The sequence below is a fragment of the Phyllostomus discolor genome, chromosome 1, assembly GCF_004126475.2.
Source record: "Phyllostomus discolor isolate MPI-MPIP mPhyDis1 chromosome 1, mPhyDis1.pri.v3, whole genome shotgun sequence".
Classification (NCBI taxonomy): Eukaryota; Metazoa; Chordata; class Mammalia; order Chiroptera; family Phyllostomidae; genus Phyllostomus; species Phyllostomus discolor.
In genome coordinates, this window is record NC_040903.2 from 121,317,210 (window position 1) to 121,324,717 (window position 7,508).

Consider the following 7,508-nt stretch of genomic DNA (forward strand, 5'->3'; position numbering starts at 1 on the left):
CTTTCAGTTTTCCCCACAGCTCACTGCTGGGACTTTTTAAAGTCCTTTCTCTCTGTGTGTTTCATTTCGGGTAGGCTCTATTTCTGTTTTCAATTTCACCAGCCTTTTCTTCTACATGTCTAATTTGCCATTAATTATATCTGGTGTATGTTTTATCTCATGTATTGTAGTTATTCCTCTTTAAAAGTTCAATTTGAATGATGTTTAAATCTTCTAGTTCTCTACTTAAAGTGTTCAGTCATTCCTTAACCTTCTTGAACATACAAAATACAGTTACACTGCTTCAAAGACCTTTTCTGCTAATGCTATTACAGTTAACAGTTTTAATTGAAAAATGTTCATGTGAGTGTTATAAAATTTTTGCTTTTTTTGTTGCATGACTTTACATTGGCTGTTAGTACAAATTTTGCTTTGTTATGTGCTGGATATTTCTGTATACCTACAAATATTTTTTGAGCTTTATTATGAGATATGCTTAAGTTACTTGGAAATGGTATAATGTTTTATTGTACTGTTGAGGGATTTGCTTTTAATCTTTCTTTTTTTGGGTGAGAATATAGCAGCACTTATTTGAGATTTTACTTTTTCCCACTGAGTATTCTACAGTATGCCCCATGAATTATGAAATTTCCCACACTTACTTGTAGAAAAAGTCACTATTTCTAGCCATGTTTGAGCTCTGGGGCTTGTTTCCTCTCATCCTTTTTGGTAACTCTCTCCCACTTTGGATAGTTTCCTCACATGTGTCCTGCTCAGTCCTCAACTGAACACTCATGTGGTATTTGCATCTATGGAGTTCCCTCTCTTCGGCTCTCTCCTTCCCAGTGCTCTGCCCTGCAAGCTCCAGCCATCTTGGCCTTCCCAGACTCCCAGCTCTATCTCACACTCAGGATGACAGGTAGGCCCCATCTTGTTTACTTTCTCTTTGCAAACATCTCATATCTCTCTTCAGGCAGTAACCTGAGCAATTGTAGCATTCATGTCATTTGTATTTCACCTCTGAGAGACTGGGGATCTTTGTTGCCTATTTTCAATATCTTAAAAACCATTGCGTCATGTATTCTTATTGCTTTTTAATTGTCACCCCAAATTCATATATTGAAGTCCTAGCAGTCAATTTGGCTGTATTTGGATATGGGATTTATAAGGAAATATTTAAGGTTAAATGAGGTCTTAACAGTTTTGCCCTGATCTGGTAATATTGGCATCCTTATGAGAAGAAATGCCTGAATGTTCTTTCTCTCCATTCTCTTCCCTTCCTTCCCCTCCCCTTCCATCCCCCCCACTCTCTGTCTCTCTCACTGTTTCTCTCTCTCTCTCTCTCTCTCTCTCTACCTCCTCCCCCACAAGTGCACAGAGGAATATCCACATGATAACACATGGAAAAGAGGGCCATCTACAAGCCCGAAAGAGAGCAAAGAGAGCCCTTGTCCAAAACTAAGTCTGCTGATATCTTGATCTTAAACTTCTGGCCTCCAGAATTGTAAGAAAATTAATTTTTGTTGTTTAAACAACTGCATTACCACAGCACAAGCAGACTAATATAAGTAAGTAGATAAACCCTTTCCCTGTTAGTCTATTATGGCTGGAAGCAGACATCTTGGTTAAGTAATTCTAATCATGCACCCAGCACACAAAACTCAGAGGCTTTAGTGATACAGAGAACACGCATGGAAGTTCCATCAGCATCAACCAAGTCCATTAGTGTTAACACTAATACCATTCACCAAACATTAAGTCATGACACAGTGCTAAGTGCTTTGATTTTATTAAAGCATTTGTTTCTCTTCAAAAATCTACAGAGAAATCTAGAATTTCTTCTATTCAGAATAACACCAACTCTTCCTAGACTTCTAAACCACCACAGGCAGTGGTGAGGAGGGATGTTGAGAGTTTTGTGTGCTATAGTCACCTGTCAAAATCCTCATGCTTGTTCTTATTTTTCTCTTGACACCAAAATTCTTCCTTGACACATATGCATATGGACTAGTCTCATTAGGTATCCAATTTCACCAAAGAATTGCAATTATAAAGAGTCAAATGACTATGTTAGACTAAAAATATATTTTTGGAATTAGGGCCTCACAGGTAGACTAACAGCAAATTAAATACAGCAAAGCAGTGCATTAGTAAAACAGAAGTCAGATCAGTAGAAAATATTAAAATATCAGTAAAGAGAGGAAAAAATGCAAAATATAAAGTTATATGAGACTTGTGGGACATAATAAAAGCTTTATGTGTATGTAGAGGTGAGAGTGGATCAGAAGAAATAGACATAAGAAAATGTCTGAAAATGTTCCAAAAATCATGAAAGACATCAAGATCAAGCCATGGATTCAAAAACCTCTGAGAGTCCTAAGAAAGATAAATACAAAGGAAACCACTCTAAAATACATCAGAGTAAAACTTCTAAAAAACAAAAGCAAAAAGAAAATGTTAAAGCACCAGGAGAAATGGATGCACACCTTCAAAGGAGCAAAAAGAAGACAGCAAGTTTCACAGTAGAAATTACGACAGCAAATAGATAATGGAGTGACACTTTTATACTGCAGAAAGAAAATAATTGCTAATCTAAAAAGCCAATGATCAATAATATAATCTCCAAAACTACAGGTAAAATAAATACATTTTAGAAAAAAAAGTTAAGTAATTTTTGCTAGGAAACATGCACTTGAAAACAAACAAAACCTCACTAAGGCAATTCAGCAGACAGAAAGAAAATAATCTAGAAGAAAACAAGGAAATAAAGAAAGGAAGGAATAGCATAAATAATGGTAAATAAGTAAATATAGAAAATATCAATAGGCATGCATTGGTCATACTTATCAATATATAGGACCTCTATTCTGGAATGAGCACCATATATCAAACTTTCATCTCAACATCTCCTATTTTAAGTCTAATATCCATCTCCATCTTAATATGTACAAAATGGAAACCATGGTCTTCTCTCCAAAACTATTGCTTTAGTTACCCATTTGGCCCCATCCCATGAGACACCTCTCTTTGCTTACTCTGCTCCAGCCAGTGTTCTCCAGTCACAACATTCTCCCTATATTTTCTCAGCTCTCCAGGACTGTCCCTGACTTTGCAACTGCTATTTATTCCACCTAGGATGCATTTTCCCCTGAAACATGCATAGCTACCTGTTTCACCTCTTTCATTCTCTTGAAATCTATTCTTAGATATCTTCCCATTGGTCATACTTCCTGACCACATCATTTTTAACAGCAACCACACCCAGAATTCCCTATCTTTATTCTCTCTCTTATTTATACCTATGCCTTTTACTTTTGTTTTTTGTTCTTCCCTAATGAAACCTGTTTTATGTAGGTGGGTATTTGACATATATCTTACTGAATTAGAGTATCCACATTATGAAAATATAGCCAATCATACTTGTTTAGTGAAAAGAAACCCTTAGCCATACTTAAAATATTATTTTTATAATACACTAATTTGCAAATGTAGAAAACAAAGTAAACAGTTTTATCAGGTTCACTGGCAAATAAGTATTGAAATCAGAAGTAACACTCAAAATAGTACAACTCATAATCCTTTTCCTTTACCACTGGACTATACATATTATCTTTCCAAATCTCAATCTACTGACAGGATTTGATCAGTTCTTGTTTTCCAGCTGAGGACAAACTGAGCTAATGTACACAGGGAGTTTTTAAGACAACCATGTAATTCTTTTAATACATCTCATCTCAGAGAGCTATTCTCTTAGACTATTTCTGTTAAAATTGATGTCTTCTCATTGGGGCCTCTGAAGGGGAGAAGCAATAAAGGTCTTCCTAGCCTCAAGATGCAATCAGAAATATTCACCGGGATTTTTGAACTTAAGACATTAATTAAAGGAGTCTAAAGTCATATGTAAAATGTCTCTGGAAATATAGTAGCCATATTTCCCACAGGAGAAGCAAAGAAAGATGGTCTTCAAAGAAAAAGCTAAAAATGAAGCTGGCTCAGGGGAAATGTGGGAGAACACTGATTGTTTTTAGTGTGCTTTTTGTCATACTGATTTTTAGCAGAAATTCAGAAAGACTTTCCCTCATAATGCAACCTAATTGTTTTCAGGGCTCTCTATTTTTAAAAAATTTGTCTTGATATGAAATCTATTTATTCCCATGGCATAAATAAAAATGCAATTTTGTGTGTACATAAAAATGAAGCATGTAAACATAATTTTGTGTTTGTATATGAAAGTCAATTGCCAAAATACCATTTCTTAAATTGTTTATATTTTTACAGTGATTTGAGATGAGACCTTAAAGCAATCTATATAATAAAATAAGTTTTACACATTTTAGTGTGATATGCTTTCTAAATGAGAAGGTGAGGTGGCAATTAGGAAGAAGCACACTAAACTTTTCTCTTGTCCTTGGGCATTACCTATGACTATTTTTGCCCTGAAAACTTCAAAACACATGTGTGTTAGGACAAAATATATTTTGAAAATAAATAAATAAATAAATAAATAAATGAATAGACAACACTTAATACTTATTAAAATGTAAATTATTCAATAATTATACAGTAGTGACAGGCTTCTTTCCATATGTGGGACTTCTGATAAAAATACAAGGTTGTTCAATTGAAAAAATATAGTCTGATTTCTCATTAACTCAGATATGAAATTTTAAAAGTGATAATTATAGAAGGAAATAGTACAGAGTTGCAGAATTCCACATTATTTAGTATATATCTTACATGATTCCAAGACCATAGTTAAAATATAGTTGGAATTTATATAAGTACTTCTTTATTTGATAATTATTCTATATTTGTAATAATATTTCTTAGGGTTTGAAGAGAATATTACATTACTGTTTTTCAGCTGCTGGATTTGACGAGCTCTCCTGAGACCTAGGACTCTTCCCAGGCCAGTGTTCAACCAAAGGAAAGGCGGCGTTTAGTTTCTGTTCAAGGATCATGAAGCCAATGGCAAGAAGCCAGCCAAGGTCCAGACAGGCATCTCGCAAGGTCTCCTGAGCTGGAGGTGAACTAGGACCCCAAGACCGAGCTACAAGGGCTAAATACCATAACCAAAGGAATTGTAGTAGGTGGCAGTCAGAAAGCTATTATAATCATTGCCCTTTTTCTTCAACTGAAATCTTTTCAGAAAAATCCAAGTCTGGTCAATACGCAAATTGGAGAAAAAGTTCAGTGGCAAGCACATTTTGCTTGTCTGTATTGCTCAGAAGAGAATTCAGCCTAAATAACTAAAAAAACCATACAAAGAATAAGTAAAAATGTCCCAAGAGCCTCCCTCTGACAGCCGAGCATGATGTGATCCTGGAGCATTGGGTTTCCCTAAGTGAAATTGCAGGCAAGAGGATGAGCTGAACCTGGCAGGCAGCTGGCTCCTAAAGGTTCATTTGGATAAAGCATGTGGTGGAACACAAGCCTGAAACTTTTGATGTCTATAAGGAGCTCACCAGCAGGGATGTTCATTTTGAATTCCCAGAGTTTCAGTTGTAAACAAAAATGACTGAATAAAATATTCAAAATAAAAAAGAATATTACTAAGAAAAAACTGTTTTTCTAGAAGTAATGTTGCTTCCTTTCATTCAATAAAGTGTTATCTGAGTAGACATCCAAGAGATATATGATAACCAGTCTTTGCTACCAAAAGGAATATGACACATTCCTTCTACAGTTTACCTCCATCTCTCTTTACTTTACCTCATGGCCTATCTATATTTTATTTTAAACATTGAAGAACTGTATTCCAATGTTCTTAATATGAAGAACAATTAATATTCCATTATTGTTTAATGCTTGCATCCATTTTTTCCTTTTATCACTTCTCAAAGATTAGTTTTCCCTATTTTTAAACCATTAAATGAATTATTACTTGGAGATTTAATTAATTTTCATTTGCAATATTTTTCAGATCATTCATAAAGCTAATGTTAAGATTGATCCCTATATCAGCTCGCTTCAGCCTAACAGTCTATTATTTTTCATTACTCCTTGTTTACTATCCTTCAGCTTATTGTCAATCTTTTTGACAACCCTCAAAGGGCAGGTGCTATGAGTCAATTTTTCAGACAAGGTAATACAAAAATATGAAACAACTTTGTGTCTTATGGTAATGGATTCTCCTACAGCAAAATTCTATCAGTGACTAAAATTATTTATGAAATAATTTATCATTAATGTGAGTACTTGTAATTATTAATCTAATGTTTTAGTACTTATTGCTCTAATAAATATATAGTAAAATAAGTCAGAATGTAAATCCAAATTGCATCATGCCATAACAGGAACCTAAACAACAAAACAAAGAAACAAGCAAAATATAACCAAAGACACTGAAATAGAGGTCAGGCTGACAGTGCCCACAGAAGAGAGTAGAGGGAATTTCAGGGGACAGTGGGAAGGGTTCACAGGAACAAACTTAAAGGACACATGGTCATAAACTAAGGGGAGGGTGGTAATGGAGGGAAGTGGGGAGGAGTGGGAGGGGGGCCTGGATTGGGAGTAAAAAGGAGAAAATTATATTTGAACAATGATTAAAATAAAATTAAAAAAACATTTTATAAAAAGACATTATTTTTTTCATTTTTAAAATATATTTTATTGATTATGCTATTACAGTTATCCCAATTTCCCCCCTTTATCCCCCTCTGCCCGGCACACCCCCTCCCACCTGCATTTCTCCCCTTTAGTAAATGTCCATGGCTCATACATGTAAGTTCTTTGGCTTCTTCATTTCTTATACTATTCTTAACCTCACCCTATTTTCTACCTACCATATATGCTACTTATTCCCTATACCTTCCACCCCTCTATTCCCCTCCCACTTCCCCACTGATAACCCTCCATGTGATTTACATTTCTGTGATCCTGTTCCTGTTCTAGTTGTTTGCTTAGTTTGGTTTTTGTTTAAGTTCAGTTGTTAATAGTTGTGAATTTGTTATCATTTAACTGTTCATATTTTTCTTCTTTTTCTTAGATAAGTCCCTTTAATACTTCATATAATAAGGGCTTGGTGTTGATGAACTCCTTTAACTTGACCTCATCTGGGAAGCACTTTCTCTACCATTCCATTCTAAATGATAGCTTTGCTGGATAGAGTAACTTTGGATATAGGTTTTGCCTTTCAAGACTTTGAATACTTCTTTCCAGCCCCTTCTTGCCTGCAAGATTTCTTTTGAGAAATCAGCTGATAGCCTTATGGGAACTCTTTTGTAGGTAACTGTCTCCTTTTCTCTTTATGCTTTTAGGATTCTCTCCTTATCTTTAATCTTGGGGAATGTAATTATAGTGTTCGTTGGTGGGTACTTCCTTGAGTCCAACTTCTTTGGGACTCTCTGAGCCTCCTGGACTTCCTGGAAGTCTATTTCCCTTGCCCGATTGGGGAAGTTCTCCATTATTTTTTCAAGTAAGTTTTCAATTTCTTGCTCTTCTTCTTCTGCTTCTGGCACCCCTATGATTCCAATGTTGGAACATTTAAAGCTGTCCTGGGGGTTCCTAAGCCTCTCCTCATTTTTTGA

At 35.2% G+C, this 7,508-nt stretch overlaps 1 pseudogene; it reads left to right on the forward strand.

Annotated features, from left to right (window-relative positions):
• Window positions 1-2,330: 2,330 nt before the first annotated feature.
• LOC114492044 lies at window positions 2,331-5,601 on the forward strand (annotated as a pseudogene).
• The last annotated feature ends 1,907 nt before the right edge of the window (window positions 5,602-7,508 follow it).